General features: G+C 34.5%; 1 non-coding gene across 1 annotated transcript; it reads right to left on the bottom strand.

Annotated features, from left to right (window-relative positions):
• Positions 1-20196: 20196 nt before the first annotated feature.
• LOC141619353 (small nucleolar RNA R71) lies at positions 20197-20303 on the bottom strand. The gene has a single exon (XR_012531670.1). It is a non-coding gene; the product is annotated as a small nucleolar RNA R71 (small nucleolar RNA).
• Positions 20304-21728: the final 1425 nt, after the last annotated feature.

Below are 21728 nucleotides of genomic sequence, written 5' to 3' on the forward strand. Positions count from 1 at the left end.
GATGAGCGTAACAATATGAAAGAGCTTCGTCTAAAATAGCGCGTTCAGCAATACAACCTTCCGGACGATACCGATTAGATGTATAGTCCTTGTAGACTTTCATGAATCTTTCGAAAGGATACTGGTATCTCAAGTACACGGGCCCAAGGTACAAAATCTCCCTAACCAAGTGAATGGTCAGATGAATCATGATAGTGAAGAAAGAGGGTGGAAAATACATTTCCAACTGACAAAGAGAGGTTACAACGAGGTCCTGCAATGAATCCGCGTCATCGGGATCGATGACTTTCTCGCATATGGATTGGAAGAAGAGACAGAATCTAGTTATAGCATATCTTACCTTTTCAGGTAAAATGGAACGAATAGCCACAGGTAGTAATTGTTGCATCAAAGTGTGACAATCATGTGACTTTAATCCGGTGAGTTTTAGGTCTTGCATCGACACTAGGCTTTTGATGTTCGACGAATAACCATGTGGCACTTTAATTCCATTCAAGCATGCACATAACTCTTTTCTCTCATTCCGTGAAAGGGTAAAAGCTGCTGGCGGTAAAAATGTACGATTACCTCTCTTCTGTGGTGCCAACTCTAGCCTAATACCCATCATTTTCATATCTTCCCTAGCTGCGGCGTTATCCTTTGTTTTACCAGGAACATTCAGAAGGGTATTGATAATATTATCACATACATTTTTCTCAATGTGCATGAAATCGAGGCAATGCCTCGACCTCCAGTCGTGCCAATATGGAAGTTTATCAAAAAATATGGATCTTTTCTTATACCCACGAGTAGACAATTTAGAGCCGCTCTTCTTCCCATAATCTATCTCAATATGCTTTACTTTCTGATAAACTTCATGCCCACTCAAAATTCTAGGAGGTTGACGAAGTTCTTGTCTTCCATTGAATGCTTTCTGCATCTTGCGATAACAATGGTCATGAGACAAGAACCTCCTATTTCCCATATACACATACTTACGAGAAGACTTCAAGTATTCAGACTCGATATCATCCCCACACAATGGACAAGCCTCTTTCCCATGAACTATGTGCCCAGAAAGGTCGCCATAAGCCGGATAGTCAGTTATTGTACACAATAACATCGCTCTCAAATTGAAAGTTTCGTTCTTATATGCATCAAATACTTCTATCCCACTATCCGACAACAATCGCAAATCATCTAGAAGAGGTTCTAAATATACATCTATATCATTTCCAGGTTGTTTAGGGCCGGAAATTAACAACGACAACATCAAATACTTTCTTTTCATGCACACATATGGAGGTAAGTTATAAATAGCCAACACTACTGGCCAAGTACTATGTTGGCTACTCATGTTTCCGTGTGGGTTCATTCCATCAGTGGACAGCGCTAGACGTAAGTTTCTAGGTTCATTGCCGAACTCGGGATACTTAGCGTCGAACGATTTCCATTGCTTACCATCTGCCGGGTGTCTTAGCTTTCCATCATTTATTCTTCCTGTTTCATGCCAAGTTAACATTTTTGCATCATCGGGATTCGCATAAATCCTTATGACTCTTAGTATCAATGGAAAATACCACAACACCTTAGCCGGGATCCCTTCCTTATCCTTATAACGCCACTCCAAACATTTAGGGCAATTGGTTAAGTTTTGATATAATTTCCGATACAATATGCAATCATTTGGACATGCATGTATTTTCTCATATTTCATACCCACTCCTCTTATTAGTTTTTTCGTTTCATATGTCTGAACAGGTAGAACATTACCATCAGGAAGCAACTCCTTTATCAAGGCTAAAAAACTAGTGAAACACGTGTCACTCACCCCATTTGCCCCCTTGATATTATACAACTTCACCACAAATAGACATTTTTGTGAACTTACAACCAGGATACGAGAGGTGCTTCGAGACTCACACAACTTCTCATACATGTTGTTAAGGTCATCCCAATTACTAGTGTCATCACCTACATCTTCAAAAGCAATGGACTCATCATCATTCTCTTCATTATCTATAGACCCAACATTCAACTTCTCTACTTCCAACTCTTCCAACTCAAAAAACTCGGCAAACTCAGGATCATCAGTTAGCCTTTCGTGTACCTCAACATCATCTTCTTCAGAGTTATTCTCTTCCTCTAATGATTCCCCATGAAAAATCCAAAGTGTATAGGATCGACTAAATCTCCACTTTTCTAGGTGTATTTTAACGTCCGGAAAAGCCATATAGCTAATATTACCACATCTTTCACAAGGACATGCAATACTAGAAGAACCTTTCAAATTGTTCGAAACGAATTCATAAAATTCAGCTAAACCATCCTTGTAGGTGCGGTCACTCATATTTGCATCAATCATCCAAGTTCGAGTCATTATTCTACATTCGTAATAATAGGCAACTAATTCAGAAAATACAATAATAGGCAAACAAATAAACGAAATCCAGGAAAGCAATTAAGCTAAATTATCAACAAATTATATAATAACCCAAAAAATCGTATATCTAGTTATAAGCGTTGCTAAGAAACATATATATACCTGATTGATAAACACGATGAGGGAGAGAAGACGTGACAACAGTGACGGAGATGAAGACAGAGAGACGATCAGGGAGGAATGGAGGATGATATAGTAGCAGTATTAGCTTGTGTTTGTGTTTGTAGCGTATAGCAGAATAAAGCAATATGTTGTTCTTAAGATTTTCATAATATTAATAACAACGGTTATTGAGTCTACAACCGTTGTTAAAAAGTATTAAAAACGGGTTCTAATATAACCGTTGTGATTACTTTTCACTAATTTGGCGCCAAACCATTAACAACGGTTAAAATTTAACCGTTGTTATTAGTTTTTTCATTAACAACGGTTGTTTAAGTATGACCAGTTGTTAAAACCAATAACAACGGCTAACAACACATAACCGTTGTAATTAAGTTTGGTAAAATTCGCGGAATAAATTCTACAACGTGTTTTGATGATTTTCGTGAATAAGCGTTGTTAAAGGGCCGTTGTGGTTGCCTGTATTTGTAGTAGAGTAATTCATCATCTTCAACAAGTGATGACTTTAACCTCCTAGGTTTTGAAGAAACAACGTCTTACACAAAACGTCTCATGTAGCCAAGAAAGACCAGTTTCTTGTGACATAACATTCTTTGTGGCTCTTTGAATAATTTCTCCCACTCTGTCTTCTAGAAATAAACTTGTATTTTAGAAAGACAGCTTCACGAGCCACAAACCCGTTGTACTCGTGATTATAATAAGGAAAAATGAGCATTTGTTTCTTTTGAAAACTTACAAGTATGGTACCCTACCATTTCATATCTCATATGAATCGTTTTAGATTTAGTGGAAAAATAATTTAGACAAAAATGATAAAATCCCCAAAAGGATCAAGTAACTCAAAGTAACTTGATTGAAGTCCAAACCATATCGAATAGCGTTTGATTTCTTTATCCAACCACACATTATCCCATAATGCGTGCTAAGAGAGATTAATTTGTGATACTATATCACATTTCCTTTGGCTTATATCAAAGTCTTCGCTTTGATAATCCCATCACGACTAAATCGTGATTCTTTGAACTCTTTGAACTTCTTCAAAAATTTCTCTACTTACCTTATTAAGTGAACATATTAGCGTCAATTTAAATCGTTGGTAAAAGAAAATGATAAACCTATTTTGGATCAATGATTTACAACCTCGATCTCCTTTTCAACCAAAAGGCACGAGACATCTTGCTTTGAATACAAGATACGCATATACCATAAGATTAACAATCTAATGGTTTCAAGAGTACTCAATAACTCTTTGCGTTTATCATTCCAGAATTTAAGGTTTAATCTTGGGTTATCAATTTGAGTCTTACATCATCTACATGATGTGTCATTCTAGTTTGGTTTAGAATATAATCACCTTGATAATGGGCTAGCCATACATCAAATCATGGTGTATAGGGTCACAAAAGTGAAACCTCTTTTGTATCTTAACAAGTTTATATTCTTATTTAGAGTTTATGCACTTAATAGTCACAATTAAGTACAACTCTAAACTCAAAAACAAGATTGATTTCACAATGACTCTATCTCTCAACATCATTGTTGCTAGTCGTCATATTTTAATCATCCTATGTATCAAATACAATGATGAAAACCTCCACTGGTTTCTAATATTGACGAAGTAGTACTAGGAAAATTTATGTTAATCAAATAAACATTTAAAGAAGAAGGTCCCATTAGATGTCCCACAACTAACTTGTTGATTCTTCAATAATTTGGAGTAGTTTCCTTTGTAGCGTCCAACAATTTAGACAATGGAAACTTTATCGGTCGGGATTGATAGGTTTAGTATTGTTATTCTCAATAACGTTACTTTTAACATTCCCTTGTATCAATTCCATTCTAATTTTACTTCTTAGAACCTTATCCTTTTCTTAACGGTTTAAGAGAATGCTCCCACTCATTTCAATGAGTCTTTGCTTAGAGAAGCAAAATTTAATTTCATGAAGACTACTCTTCATTCGTTCGTTTAGTCTTAAAACTTTCATTGAATTGGTTGCGGTATTTTGGTCAATTTTGATTTCCAACAAATCTAGTTACCAAAATGATTTAACGTTTCAAAGTATTTAACTCAATTAAGCATATGAGAAACAATTGTAAGTAGATATGTTAGTCAAGAATCAAAAACCCTTTTGATCACAAATAACTTCCATCTATACTCTTCACAAAAGATCCTTACAATGGATAATTCGGGGTTTTAGAAGAAAAATTCATATTTGTCTTTAGTTACGATGTTTTAATGGAGATTTGAATCAAAAATCGAAATGATATCGTATATGAATTGTGGTAAAGAAATAGAACAATATAATAACGGAATAGTGGAAAACTTAACATTTATCGTTTTATTAATACTTGTAAATGACAAGTAAAGCATTTACATAGTGACATCTACCCAACTATGATAAATGATTCCAAGATCCAAATTCATATTAACTTGGGGCACGGTGTGCCGAAATACCCTTTATTAATATAACTCGGTGGATTAACTCTTTAATCGATTCTACTTTTAGAACTCTTGGTCGATAAAATTACATTAATATTTATCTCTAGCCCGAAACACATCCGGAAATCGTCGTGAATACTTTCGTTGAGTTCAACCCAAATTTCGAATAAATGTGTCCATGATCCAAATTCATATCAACTTAGGGCACGGTGTGCCGAAATACCCTTCATTAACATAAATTCGGTGGATAGACATTTATCACCCACTTCCCCTACGTAACAAGGTTTTTACCCCGGTGTGGCCGAGTGCACTCCCTCACGAAATAGGTTTTCATGGTTTCTACTTTTTGGTAAGGCTAAGTCTCAATTGTTTATTTAAGCGAGAGGTCATGTCAATTTATTATCTATCACGTTTTAAGTGAACTAAAGCAGTGAACTACGATAATTGTAATTGACACGGTCGATATATACTCGATTTAATGATAATGCATGTTTTAGTTATGGCGATTTAGCGATGCATGCAACATATAAATAAAATGCAAAGCATAATAAAAATCCTAGTATGGCCTTCCTAAAATAGTAAATCTAATTTAACTATTACAAATTCGGAAACCAACTCCTTTGGACCCTTGAACTTCGGTCTTGGCACGCAAATCAAGGCAACACCTTCTTTAATGGACCGCCTTCTCGAGTGGCACCGTCTTCAAGGATCGTCGGAATAAATAAATTACATAACAAATTACATAATTTCCTATTATACATTTGTAATTAAAATAAAATAAATCTATTAAATTACAAAACGGTGATACGAGATCACAATAAATTACAACCGAATCGATATTCCCATACATTTCGGGTAATATCAATTAAAACTATGGCCATACTAAGTAAAATTACAAAATTAAAAAATTTACATAAAATAAAATTATGACAATCATAAATAAAATGCAGCATTATAAAATGTATGAACATGCCCAATTTTATGCTAAATCGCCTTTAAGGAGCCAATATCGTATATATATCGGTTTTTACGGATTTGCGTGATTTAACCTTTTAAAAAATCACAATAATTACATAAAATCATATTTATGTACTAATTAATTACCCTAACCATATTAGGACTCAAAATTAGTCTCCACTAACATTTGACAATAATTAAGTTATATTTCTTAATATTGTTCATAAAAGGACTTAAAATTACAATATAATGCCATAAACTTCAAATTAAATCATAAAAATTTCAAATAAATTCAAAATTTTAAATTTAAACTCATGAACATTCTGGAAAAATGCCATGACACTCATAATGTTCAAAAACACAGGTTAAAAATTTCGAAATTTATCGAGAAAAACAATGTTGCGGTTTATCGGATTTATCAATTATTACCATAAAAATATGAGAAAAACTATTTTTATCAACTTTTAAATTTTAGATCTGAAATAAATGATAAAATACAACATGTAACGTTTTTCGTTAGTCATGAAGTATGTTTTAGCAATTTTTACTAATTAAAGTCACTATTTATGTGATTTTTCATCAAAAATTCATAAATCATGCATAAAGACTTCATTATAGCCAATTATTTACACACATCTTGTAAAATTTCATGTGACAACATACTAAATTTCTATGACCAGATTCGAAATATAACACATATTAACCTATTTTTCTATTTAAATTGGATTTTATCTTGAAAAATCCATATTTCGAGCATAAGAACTCATAAAATTATGAAACTTTACAGGGCATCAAAATATAATATATTTGAAAACATATCCAAAAACCACTAGAAAAATCTAAGTTTAGCTAATTTTAGTCCAAAAATGACATTTTTATCGTAAAATCACATTTTAATGCCATTATTATAAAAAATGAACAATAAAAATCCATAAATTAACCAAAATATCCTAAATACATTTTAGGACCAGAAACTTTAACATGCATGATTGATTTCGTGATATATCATAATAAACACAAATTTATAAGTTTTATTTGTTAATCGTATAACTCGGAAAAACTATAACCGATTGCATGTAAACAACCTAAGGCTCTGATACCACTTGTTAGAAATCTATATCTCATTAATTTACATATTCATATATGTGAGAAATTATTTAGTCATAAAGTAATTACAAATCTTATGCATGCAAACATAAATAGAAGTAAAGAAGAAATCATGTTCCTTACTATGTGATTTCGGTTTTATGGGCACAAGTAAGATCTCCTTCTTACTAGTTCTTGAGCTTAATATGATGGATGATTTTCCAAGATCCCAAGTATAGAAATCCTCCTTAGATTGCACCCAAGACTTACCCTTAAACTAGTATACTAATTAACTAGATTATTATACTAGTATCCTTAAAATGTATTCTAATATTGTTGTTATTACTACACTAGTAACCTTGTAATATTATTAGAATGGATGAAAAAATTCATGTGAATCTCATAAAACTTGTTTAGAGAAAACTAGAGAGAAGAAGCATATTTTTTTTTTGCATGTAGGAGATTAGAATGAATTAGATAAATCAAAAATGAGGACAAAAGTCCTCATATGGAGAGGTGTGACCGGTTGGGGTAGGTGCCAAAAGGGAATCTCTCTTTTCTCTTTTTATCTTCACAAGAATAAGTAGAGTAGGATGTGTAAGAATAGGTCTATAGCTAGTTGTAGATAGGTATCTTCATACCATTTTATTAAATAAAATAAAACAACCAAAAACCCACTAACACACCCTTTATTTCGGTCCAACCTCCATAATATGGACTACCATTTTATTTGTGTCAATTTGTCATTTGTCACACAATATGTCACATGTAGTATGTTACATGTTATTAATTAATTTAATGCATATTTATCCCATAAATATCATTTTACAAATTAATTAAATTACATACAATAAATTGACTAGTGATACTTGATCTCATAAATAAAATGGGTCAAAATATTATAATTCACAACATCTTGTAATTATAATTAACCATTCATTATTACCTCTATTGTTTCCCAAACAATAATCAATTTTAGTAACAAAGCAATTTTATTACTAAAATAAATCTTATTTAATCCCATTACAATAAGATATCAATATTCTCTCTCACAAGTAAATTGTTCACTTTTAAGGATTTGATCACTTTGTATCGTTATACAATTAATCAATTTATCCATTAAGGGAATTGTCCTTTAGGTGTGACCTTAAGGGATCCACTAACCACCACCGTCACACGACAGTAATGTCAAACTCTAGTCAGCCAATCATTACCGATTAATGACGATCAGTTGAATATATAATAAATCATCCCTCACGTATTCTTTATTTGAGATTTAAATATGATATTAAATCATGCGATCGCACTATTGTCGGAGGACACATATTCCAACATGGTGGTCACACTCTCATTATACTTAGCAGTGGTAAGTTCAGACATAAGTCTTCCTGCTACCGCTTTATCGGTAGTCTGAAAGCGTTCCTTAATGATTTCCATGTACTTACTGGTTGTGTTACAGCCTGTCTCCGAAATGGAAGACTTAATGTTTGGTGCAGTGGTAAGACGTAAAAATTTTAGGCAAAGACTATCAGATTTATTCCACCAGTTATATTCTTCAAGTACTTCTTTACTTGCATCGTGTCGGTTCACCGAGCTGTCCCGATAAGCACTTGATCGAGTTCAAGGATCCCTAAATAGAACTCGAGATGCTCTTTCCATTCTGAGTAATTAGTACCATCAAGTTGTGGAACTGTTTGGACACAGTTATTGAGAGAGCTTTGCAACGGTACTGCATTATGAACAATGCTCAAAACATTAGGCTTTGAGTTTAACACACAATATCAATTATGACTAAGACTTGAAACTTAAATCAGTAATTCACAAACATTCATTAGGCAAGTATAGTATATGTGGACAACCTACACATGCTTAATTGCATAATCGAATATACTCTTCTTAATGAGTGTTTCACTTTAATGTCAGGTTACCTATGGGTAAAACTTTAATACAAGTTAATTTACCCCTTTAGATGCTTAGTCGGATATTCACTACATAATTTGAGTCCACTGTGGTGAACCTCAACCTAATGTGAATGTCCAATATGATTCCTTTATGAGACTTGATCGCGTACGAGATGAAATCACTGTGGTGAATTTCAACTCGTCATAATGCGAATGTCTCTTTCATTCGATACCAAAACTATATATATACATAATTAGTATGTATGCTTACAACAATAATGTGATAATTTATATAAACTTAACTGACATAATAATATTAATATCATACGAGCATACATAATCAATCATGAGGTATCGTAAACTATAATACGAGAAGGAAACTATTCATGCGGAAGATCTTCGATCGAGTGAAACATTAGCTCGATCGAGAACTATTATCAATAAAAACACCTCGATCGAGTGACCTTAATACTCGATCGCGATGTGCACTCTTGATGTCTCTCGATCGAGTGACACATTAATTCGATCGAGTGACGCACTAATTCGATCGATAAAAAATTCCCTCGATCGAGTACTCCTCAAAAAAAAAAAAAAAACAAGGCGACAGACGAAACGCAATCAACAATCAAAAACATCATACGAATCGAAATAATTCGATTAGGGCAGCGGAAACAATCATAATCAAAGGATATATAATCAACCATGAATGAAAATAATAACATCATAATTAAAACATTAATTTCATTCAAATTAAAAGACATAATTAAAACATTAATCAGAACTATAACTGCAATCATAATCCTGCTCTGATACCACATGTAAACAATAATTATAGGATCTTGACTGCAGCGATAATTACTGATAGATACATACATGGAGTAGTCATTAGATCTGATGAGGAGGTTTCTTAAGAACAATAAGAAGATGAATCTTAATGCTTTGCCTTCTCCTGCCTTCCTTAGTCTCTAATTCAATTTCTGCGTGTTTTCCCTCAATTAATATGAATTAGGTAAAAACCACAAGCAGATGTGATCTATTTATATAGGTGGCAGGAGGGGCTTAAATAGATAAGTGGGCCTAATATGTTAATGGCCTGTAAACATTAACCGTAATCCACTTATTCTATTACTCCCAATAAAAACCCGAAACATTATTTCTAACCGTTTCTAATTAAAGTTACTGACATCAGTAATTAGGTCCACATAATAGAGAATTAATAATTCTTACACTACATTCTTGTGGTAAATACTCCCTCTATCACAGTCAATAATTTACATTTATTTTATTTTCAGCTCACAAAATAAAGCAAATATAAACTATATTAACTGGGAAAGAGGGAATACATAAAAATTTCCCTCTTATACTCTCAATCTCAATCATTAATTTGACAATGATTTAAATATTACTATCAAAGAATAATACAAAAAATAATCATGGGGTGGACTCGTTTATATTACATTGATATATTAATGTAGCTGCCTTCTTAGAATTTCATACATTTGATAAAATTACTTTAAAAATAGAACAATTTACCAAGTCATTTTAAAGCAATTGCTCCGTATTAGATTTTGAAGGTATGAATAACATATTAGTAAGCTTCTCCATATTATCCCTCCTAATCATTTATTTATTTTTAATTAAAATACTTCTCATAAAAAATAAAAAGTAAACAAATAAATAAGACCAAGGAAATATTCCATAAAAAAAATTAAGGAGATACCATGTCGGGAAAAAATTGTGCAAATTTATTTGTAGAGTATTGGTTAAAGTTGTAGCAGAAATGAAATGAATAATTTTGCATATTGCAGATTTAAGGAGTAATGTGTATTTGTTTGATCCCTTTACATGCTTTAATGTTGAGCAAAAAATTCTCGAAACAATTCCGCCCATAACGGAGCTAATTCTGGGGTCAATTAAGGATTTCCTAGCAAAAATTTCATGGTGTATTCTCGAACTATCACCTTCTAATCATATACTTCATACTTCTCGATTTTAACTTTTGAGTAGAGAATAATAACATACATTGAGTTTTGGATGAAAGACTATCATATATGACTTGCAAATCATTAAACCATTAACTCATAGAAGTATGCATGTAAGCATATAATTAAAATCTTACTATTGTTTTACCCTTCATTTTTTTTTGCATAATTTATGAAAATATAAAGAGAAATTGAAGTAGAATAGTCTTCTTTTGAAATGTGTACATAATAGAATGGTGTGATGTGAAAAATAATTCTATATTTATAGGGTGTATTATTTTTTTTTTAATTGTTGCAATATAGGGTGTATTCTTGAAAAGACATTGAATATATAAGTACTACCATGGAATAAAATTTTGAATATTTCAATGTGTCAAAGGACATAGAAGAAGTCTTAAATACCAGTTACAAATAGCAAAGTTAAATTAAACTTTAGAAAAAAGGTATACTTTCAACATAATTATAGAATGTGATGGTCAACTCATTCTCTTAATTGTAGGAGTATATCTTATATATATATATATATATATATATATATATATATATATATATATATATATATATATATATATATATATATATATATATATATATATATATATATATATATATATATATATATATATATATATAATTGGGTTGAAATGCTGTGGATGCACCACGTGTCCCATACAGCCTTAATGACAAGCATTTATCACAGCTAATCATTTAATATGAACATAATAAATGCAGCATAAATCTCAGTAAATATTAATTATAATTTAATAAATTTTATTATAAAATTACATTAAATAATTACGTTGATTTGATTCTAAATTTATTAAAAAAAATATTTTGATAAAAATTCTAAATTGTAAATAAAAACGTTCATTGCGAAAAATGCTTTCAATCGAGTATAATTTTCAATATATTTATTAACATATTTTGATATGTAGAGATGGTTAAAGTGAGTATCTTACAATGTTTTACATTTACGTAAAAAACATTTTGAGAAAGTTATAAAACTTAGACCATTAATTTTATTAATAAAAATATATTTTGAAGAGTCATTGTATTTATTAAAAACAAAACTTGAAAAAAACTATTAAGATATAAGTTTTATATTGTGGGAACGAAAAAATTATATTGTGACAAAAGGAATACATATGAGATTTTGAGAAATTTAAATACTGTGATAGCGAGTATGTATGTACATAGTGATCACGAGTGAGTTTGAATAATTAAAAGAAAAGTAATGATTATTAATTAATATAATATTATATAGGGTTTTTCTACGCGGTACCCCGTGTTTCTTTGCATTTTACGTGGTACCCCTATATTTTTGAAAATATAAGTGGTATCCCTAAATTTAGTAAAATGTTCTAAAAATACCCAATCTACTAAAAATCACATTTTTAATATGTTAGATTTTGTAACGAAAATATGTTTACAATTGAGTAGACGATGTTTATGTTAATGACATGACAAATTATTGCCAAAAAATCAATAAAAAATGTATAAATTAAACATTTTATAGAGGCGGATTAGAGCATCTTGGGTATTTTAAGATGTTTTTATCATGTTTAAGGGTACCCCGGGTATTTTTATCATGCTTTATCACGTAGAATTCGAATAAATACAAAGGTATCATGTAGAAAAACCCTGTTATATAAACAACATGAAAAAGTAGAATACACGTTACATTTTCCTTTAATATCTTTAGTTAAATATGTATACGTCAAGAATAAAACATTAGTTATGACTAAAAAAATATTATTTTTATTTAAATATTTTATATGTTATCTGATAACAATGATATTTGAGAAAGTTCAACCTACTTTATTTACGGTAAAATCTTAAACATCGTTGTATATAGTTGTTAAAAAAATAAAACATGCAAATTTCTGATAGATATGTTTGACACATAGCACATGAAAGACACAACCAAAACATTTGAATAAGTTTAGTTTAGGCCATATATGTTTGATACATAAATATCAAACGTTATACATAAAAAATTAAAAATTGCATAAAACTATATTCACATCATTTTGAACAAATATTTTAACTGATTTGGAATATAACGTATCGTGAAATAATATAATTTGATACCTTAATGTTGATTGTTGCATTATTTGAATAAATTTTATTTTAATTAATGTGATATTTGATCAGTTACAATTTTTTTTTTTTTGTAAAACGTTGATCATGCGTAATTAATAATAACTTAGTATTAGTTTTAATTAAAATTATATGTATTTTATTTTAAAACACTGAACTTAAACCTAAAAAAATAAAATTTGAGAAAAAAATTAATTTATTTTTATTTATAGGTAAAAAAATATTAAAGTTATATATGAATTATATTATTTTTCTTCAATTATAATAATAAAATTTTAAAACAGGCCGCGCGAAGCGCGGGATACTACCTAGTTATATTGTATTTCTTATGATTTGTAAACGCATCTAATTATAATGAAATCTAACTTCAATCCAATTTGTGCAACATATATATATATAGACACCACTGGAGTATCAATAACAATACTACATTTCCCCGACTCGATCACATCTTTTAATTAAAAAAAATAAAAATTAAGAACCTTAGAAAACAAATTAATCTCGCCATTTGAACTATTCTCTCCAACGGCATTCACAATCGGCCAAAAACCTCGTTTCACTTGTTGTTGTGGTAGCTGTAGAACATGGCCTTCTGTAACACCCCCGCCTTACCCGGCAAGGTAATCGGGAGGTGTCACCATCTCGGTTTCCCAAGGCAGTGTGTGACACCCCCATACTCCAAGTGCCTCACCAGGACCACTAAAGTATAAGAACGTCACCATCTCGGTTACCCGAGGCAATGATAATCATAAGACAATGAAGAAACGTACTTTAAAAGTAAATATAATTTAAGTGATTACATGTTCAAACCCAAAACTGTTAAATGAAATACAACCAAACCAAAACTGTCTGCTAACAAAACTGAATAACTAAAGGACATCGTCTGACACAACGGAAGACTCTTCTAACTACAAGTGATGACTCATCCCAGCTAGCCCATATGCATCATATCAAACCTGCTCAATAACTGCTCACCATCCCCGAATGGATCACCACAGTTTTACAAAACAAACAACTGGGTCAATACTAATTACACAATACAAATCACGATAAAACAATGCCAAACAGCTCAATCGTCACATCAAACCCCAAACTCCATAATCAATCTCCACACAACTGACTACACACTAAAGTCTGTAGTCCTGCCAGAGTACCCATCGCAACAGATACTCCACACCGCCAGTGGGGGACCGCAGTCGTTCCCACTTAAGCCCCGCTCATCTCCATCGAGCGATAAACCCATGTTCATTAATGTTCACATCCCTACTGGGGCGGGTTCCACAGAAGGCGAATCAAGGGCGTGAAGCCACTCCCGCAAGTGACTCCACTCAGCCAGGGACGCACCCCGAAGATCACAGACAGATACAGCAACAATCAATGATATTAATCAACAATACAACCAACAATATAACCAACAACCTCACAACTACCAACAATATACTTTAACAATAATCGCTATGAAACCACGAAACACATCATGTAATTAATACTGAGTAGGGAAACCCTACCTGGCATGCAATCATAAATCAGATGATCTAGCAGCTGTCTCAAAACCTCTCCTCTACGAATCCTCCTCCTATACATATATTCATACAATCACTACCTTAACCATATAAAACATAAAAACCCCCAAATCCTCAAATTAGGGTTTAACCAACATCAACCAAATGCTATAAAAATGGTACGTAGAACTTACCCTTGACGCAAGGATCACAATGATATAAAGAACCAAGGAAGCCGACTCCTCTAGCTCCGGGATTTGTCAATAAAGCGGAAGAACAAAGCAACATAACTTGAAATCTCTCTTAATAAGTGAATTAGGTTTTGTAAAAGTGTTTAAGGAAGATGACGAAAGTTATTATATACTAATCCGCCTTATTAACAAAACCCGTCAAATAACACCCGATAACCGACTTACTCGATCGAGTAAGTCTCGTACTCGATCGAGTGCCACTTACTCGACCGAGTGCCAAGGCTACTCGATCGAGTACCCTACAGGCAGACTACTGTTTCGAATACCAAACATACTTACTCGACAGAGTAAGTCCCACTCGATAGAGTACCCAGAGACTCATAAAACCGTAATATTACAGTCTTTCCTCCTTTAAAAGAACTTCGTCCCCGAAGTTCAAACCACAACAAAACAAAAACACACTAACACTCTCCCGACACAACAACAAAAACAAAACTCAACACAAAACTCCAAAACATACTTACCAAACCAAACTCAACCCGACTCAAACAACTACTAACTATATCAAAACCAACATAAAAACATATAAAAACTCTTCGCGACCATCTCCTACCCCCCTAAAATAAATAAGGTTACGTCCCCGTAACCATACATACCTGATCAAAAAGAGACGGGTAGCGCTTTCTCATGGCCTCTTCCGCTTCCCACGTAGCCTCCTCAACCTCATGGTTAGACTAAAGAACCTTAAGCAACACTGTCTCACCATGTCTAGTTTTCCTAACCTTCCGGTCAAGAATCTGTTTAGGCACCTCAAGATAAGACAAGGACTCATCCAACTCTATGTTCTCTACCTCTAACACATGTGACGGATCACTAACATACTTTCGCAGCTGAGATACATGAAACACATTATGTACCCTATCCAAATCAGACGGTAAAGCCAACCAATAAGCAACCTCTCCAACACGGTCTAAGATCTTATACGGTCCGATGAACTTCTGACACAACTTCCCTTTCTTGCCAAATATCATGACTCCACGCATAGGAGACACTTTCAAAAGAACCTTGTCCCCAACCTGAAACTCTATATCCCGTCGATGTAGATCAGCATAACTCTTCTGTCGATCCTGGGCCGCTCTCATCCTCTCTCTGATTAGCTTAATCTGCTCTACCGTCTCATGTACCATCTCTGGTCCTAAAACCACTGCCTCAGTACTGTCGTCCCAACAAATCGGACTCCTACATCTCCTCCCATATAAAGCCTCAAATGGCGCCATGCCAATACTGGTGTGATAGCTGTTGTTTTAGGAAAACTCAATCAAATCCAACCTCTGCTCCCAGCTACCACCAAAATCCATAACACAAGCTCGTAACATATCCTCTAGAGTCTTGATTGTCCTCTCTGTCTGACCATCTGTCGCATGATGAAATGCTGTACTCATATTCAATGTAGTTCCCAAAGACTCCTGCAACTCTTTCCAAAACCGTGAGATAAATCTCGAATCTCTGTCAGATACTATATCTTTAGGCACCCCATGCAATCTCAGCACATTCTTCCGATAAGCCATAGCTAACTGTGCCTTAGTCCACGTATCTTTCATTGGCACAAAATGAGCTGACTTGGTCAGTCGATCCACTATAACCCATATCAAGTTGTTACCCTGTTGACTCTTCGGTAAACCCACGATAAAATCCATTGAAATGGACTCCCACTTCCACTCAGGTGCCTCTAGAGACTGAATCTTACCTTGTGGTCGTCGCTGCTCCCCTTTTACTCTCTGACATGTCAAACAACGGGCCACAAACTCAGCTGTTTCTTTCTTCATCCCAGGCCACCAGAAAGTCTTCTTCAAATCCTTGTATAGCTTGTCACCACCTAGATGTGCAATGAGCCTCCGTCATGATCATCTTTTTCAGCTCCTCATCATTAGGGACACACCACCTCCCATCAAACCTCAGACTACCATCTGTATGAATAGAGAATCTAGACACTGTCCCTTTCTCTACTCCAGCACTCCACTCCACAATCTTGGGATCCAACACCTGTTTACCGCGAATATTATCATAAAGATCAGGTTGCACTGTCAAATCTCCCATGGCATCCCCTTTCTGGATCATATGTACCCCGAACTTCCCAACCTCATCTCTCGACCTCATCAAAGATATATCTGTGCACAAAGAATGCACATTCTTCCTGCTCAAAGCATCTGCAACTACATTGGCTTTCCCTTCATGGTAGATAATATCCATGTCATAATCGCCAATCAACTCCATCCACCTCCTTTGTCTCATGTTCAACTCCTTTTGAGTGAAGATGTACTTTAGACTCTTGTGATCTGAAAATACCTTAAAGGTCACCCCATATAGGTAATGTCTCCAAATCTTAAGAGCAAACACAACTGAACCCAACTCCAGATCATGTGTAGGATAATTCTCCTCATAAGGCTTCAATTGCCTAGAAGCATAGACAATCACTTTCCCATTCTGCATCAACACACAACCCAACCCATTCTTTGAAGCATCCGTATACACCTCAAAGTTCTCACTCCCTTCAGGCAATGCTAAGATTGGAGCTGTGGTCAAACGCTCCTTTAATGTTTGGAACGCCGTCTCACAACTTTCATCCCAACGAAACCTGTTCTCTTTCCTCATCAAAGCTGTCATAGGTCTAGCAATCTTGGAGAAATCTTTCACGAACCGATAATACCCTGCTAAATCCAAGAAACTCCTGATCTCAGCTACATTCTTTGGTGGTTCCCACTTGGTAACTGCCTCAATCTTTGCCGGATCCACAGCTACCCCTTCCTCTGAAATCACATGCCCCAGAAAAGCAACTTTCTCCAACCAGAACTCACACTTGGACAACTTTGCATACAACTCATGTTCTCTCAAGGTCTGCAACACAATCCTCAGATGCTCCTCATGCTCCTCCTTAGTCTTAGAAAAGACTAAGATGTCATCTATGAAAACCCCCACAAACTTGTCCAAGAATTGACTGAACACTTGATGTGACCAATATTTGAGCATATTTAGTCCCCGAATTAGCCTCGTTCCTATGTTTTTTAGTGCATAATTGGGTCATTTACTATCTTTAGTCCTTTGTTTTGCATATTCTTTGAGGTTTTGTTTTCTAGGTAGGAGAGGAGTGCAAACCTTGCATTTTCATGGCGAAATGGAGCTAAATTGATTGAATCTAATGACCAAGCATCAAAGTGAAGACAAGACTAGAAGGCCTATGTAAATAATGTAGTAGATGGGCAATGATGAAGAAGATCCTTGCATCTCCGACAAGATCCTTGAGGATTGTTGGAAGAAGAAAAGAAGAAAAGAGGAAGAAGCTTGCTGGACTACAATCCGCCCGTCGCAGCCTCGGGACGCTCGTCCCACCTCCACAATCCGAGCGTCCCACCACCCTGTCCACTCGTCCCAGACCCACACAATCTGAGCGTCCCACCAAACAATCCGCTCGTCCTGCACCACTACAATCCGCTCGTCCCGACCCATTGGTCGCTCGGATTCCAACCCAGTACAGCACGTCTCTTCCTTATTCCACTCGAGATGCGCATATTTCTGAAAGACTGGCAAAAAGGAGACTAGGATCTTCTTTCGAGAGGAGCATTTTCTCAACTTTTCTTAAGGGTCTTAATCGTCATTTAAGCCCTTAGTAACCCTAATTTATGTACCTAATCCTCACTATAAATACCCCATTGTACTAATTAGATTATCATCAATCCTTAATATTATTTATGTTCTTCCTAATCTCATTTTAATCTTGTAATCAACTTTTAATTAAGCATTAATACAAATCTCATTTCCTTAATTTTTATATTGTTCATCATTTATTTTGGGTCATTGAAAATTATTTGGGTATTATTGGGAGATTGACAACCTTCCATTAATCATCAAGTACTTCTATTATTCTTTGCTTATTATTTTGGAATCATCATTAGGTATAATTCTCTTAACCCATGTTTTAATTATTGTTAATCATTTTCCATTCATTCATCATGTTTTGCTTTGTTAATATGTTTGACAAACTTGTTAGCATGTTAAATTTGATAATGAGTGAGTAGTTTCCTTAGCTAGGGTTAATGGCGAATTAGGGGAAACCAACATGGGGGATGATTCATGCTTAATTTAATATGTTCACATAATTTATTTGCTTGCTTGTTGTGATCTCAACTTATGCACATGTTATGTTTGATGAAATGCGAGCCTATGAATCCTTGCATTTTTTACCCATCACTTACCTTTTCAATGAGACTTGTAAGACATAAACCAACTCGAGTCTCATAGACCATGCATATAGTTGTGTAGGGAGGATTAAGTCGATTTGTAAGTGTTGTACAATCTAATCGATTCGGCTCCGGGACCCAAACCTTCCTAGGATTGTAAGATATAAACCAACTCGATCCTATCACAACAATAATTGCTTGCTTATAATTTGAGAATATGTTTGTATGATCAATTCCCATGAATCCCCTATGAACCCATGACACCCTAGTGCTTTTAATCAATTGTTTACATCTCATTTTAATCATCTTGCTTGTTTATTTACATTGTTATTTAGTTTAGTGATCTTCTTATCTCAACCCAAATTGTGACACCCTTAGACACCACTACTTGTAATCGAGAATCCTACATCAATACCCGTCCTTTGGGATCCGATCTTTGCTTACCCCTTTACTAATAGTAGAGTAGTTTGTGAAGCTATAAATATTGTTTTGGTCTAGGTGCTCCTAACGACAAGTAACCGAAAACGATAGTCCGACCAAAAATGGCGCCGTTGCCGGGGACGGTGTTAACTTGATTTGATTTTCTTTGATTGTTCTTAGTTGTGTCTTTCTTTGCCTTGGGGAAGTAAAACTCCTCAAGGTTTATTCTAATCGTTTTCAAGTTGTTTGATATTTTACATGTCTAGAAGATCACAAGGTAACTTGTTACCCATTGATCACGAAATTGAAAGAACTTTGACAACCAATAGAAAACTTGCTAGAAATACTTTGAGAGGTATTAGTGAGATTGTGGATATTCAACCAAACAATATTGAGTTCATCAACCCTTTTGCAAGAGAAGGAGAGGAGAACCCAACACAAAACCCACCACAAAATCAACGCACAATGCCTAAATTTTCATCACATTCCGTACCAACCGAGGAGAACCTACCCAATGATACTCCCACACCACAACACTTGACCGGTAATTTCATTGCAAAATCCGCATTTATCCAATTAGTCGAAAGAAGTCAATTTGAGGGCATGCCTAGTAAAGACCCTCATTCTCATATGGAGACTTTTTGTGACTATTGTGATGCGATTTCACAAACCGAAGTGACTCAAGACCAAATTCGATGGGTCTTATTTCCTTTTTCTTTGATTGGTACCGCGAAACAATGGTTAAAAAGCCTTGATAAGGCTACTCTTGGTATTGACTCTTAGAAAAAAATGGCTCTTGCTTTCTACAAAAAGTCCTACCCTCCGGAAAAGACTAACATGCTAAGAGCCCAAATCACGGGTTTTAAACAAAGGGACGAAGAATCTTTGTATGAACCTTGGGAGCGATTCAAAGGAACTTGTCGCTCATGTCCTCATCATGGACTTAACGAGTGGTTCTTGGTACAACAATTTTGGAATGGTCTTTATGAAGACTCTCGAAACATTCTCAACATGGGATCAAATATATGTTCACCGAAGTTGACGATAATCAAACATGGAACAAGATTGAGGAAATGGCGGTCCATAACTCACAATATAGTAGACCTCGGAAGGCTACTAGAGGAGGAAAGCATAAAGTGGACTCTATTACTCAATTGGGTGCTCAACTTAGTGCTCATATTGATACCATTAATTTAAAGTTTGAGAAGGTTATGGCTAAACTTGAAGAAGCCTCAAAATCACCAAAGCAACATGTTAATGCCATGGTGGCATCTTCATCAATTCCAAGTGTAATATGTGAGAATTGTGGAACTTTGGGACATGGCCAAAGTGAATGTAGGGGAACAAGTGAACAAGTAAATGCTTTTCAAGCATACAAGAGTGGTACCCCTTATTCCAACTATTACAATGAAAACACCAAATTCCATCCAAATCTCTCATACAAAAGCCAAAATGTTCAAAACCCTCAACCAACATACACCCCACCTCCAATGAGAAACCAAAATCAAACACCCTTTTACAACCAAAACCAAGGTTTCCAAAATCAAACTCCATACACTCAATCAAATGACCAAGGTTTTGATGTTAAAAAAGCGGTCCTCCAAATGCAAATGAACCAACAAGAATTTTTCACTCAAATGCAAAAGGATAGCCAAGCAAAAGACATCACCATTAACAACATACTAGCTCACACAAAGATGTTGGAGACCCAAATGTCTCAATTAGCATCTTCAAGTTCATAAAGACAAAAGGGGCAGTTAGCACCTCAAGGTAATCCCCCAAGACAAGAATCGGTGAATGCCATCCATTTGAGGAGTGGTACAAGGTATGAAGGGCCGAATAAGGCCGTTGATGAAGATGTTGTGAATGCTAGTGACAAGGAAAGAGTTGTTGAAAACTCTAAAGAAGAAGAACCCACCAATCAAGAATTTTCAAAGAAGGATGAAGAGAAGGCCAAAGAAAAGGAGCCTATTGTGATTAGACTTCCATTACCGAGTCGTCAAGCTAAGCCTAAGTTTGATGACCAACTTGGAAAATTCATGGAGATTGTTAAGAATTTAGAAGTCTCAATTCCATTTATAGAATTGATCAATCACGTCCTGGCCTATGCAAAGTATATGAAAGATATCCTTACAAAGAAGAAATCAATCCGGAAGCTTGAGACTATTGCTTTTACTAAAGTAAGTAGTGCTATTCTTCAAGGAAGTTAACCTCCAAAGCTCAAGGATCCGGGAAGTTTCTCCATTCCAAGCACTATTGGTGACACCACGATCAACAAAGCTCTATGTGACCTTGGGGCAAGCGTGAGTGTTATGCCATATTCGGTAAGCAAGAGACTAGGCATGGGAGAACTCAAATGCACCAACATC

Source organism: Silene latifolia, chromosome 1, assembly GCF_048544455.1.
Source record: "Silene latifolia isolate original U9 population chromosome 1, ASM4854445v1, whole genome shotgun sequence".
Classification (NCBI taxonomy): Eukaryota; Viridiplantae; Streptophyta; class Magnoliopsida; order Caryophyllales; family Caryophyllaceae; genus Silene; species Silene latifolia.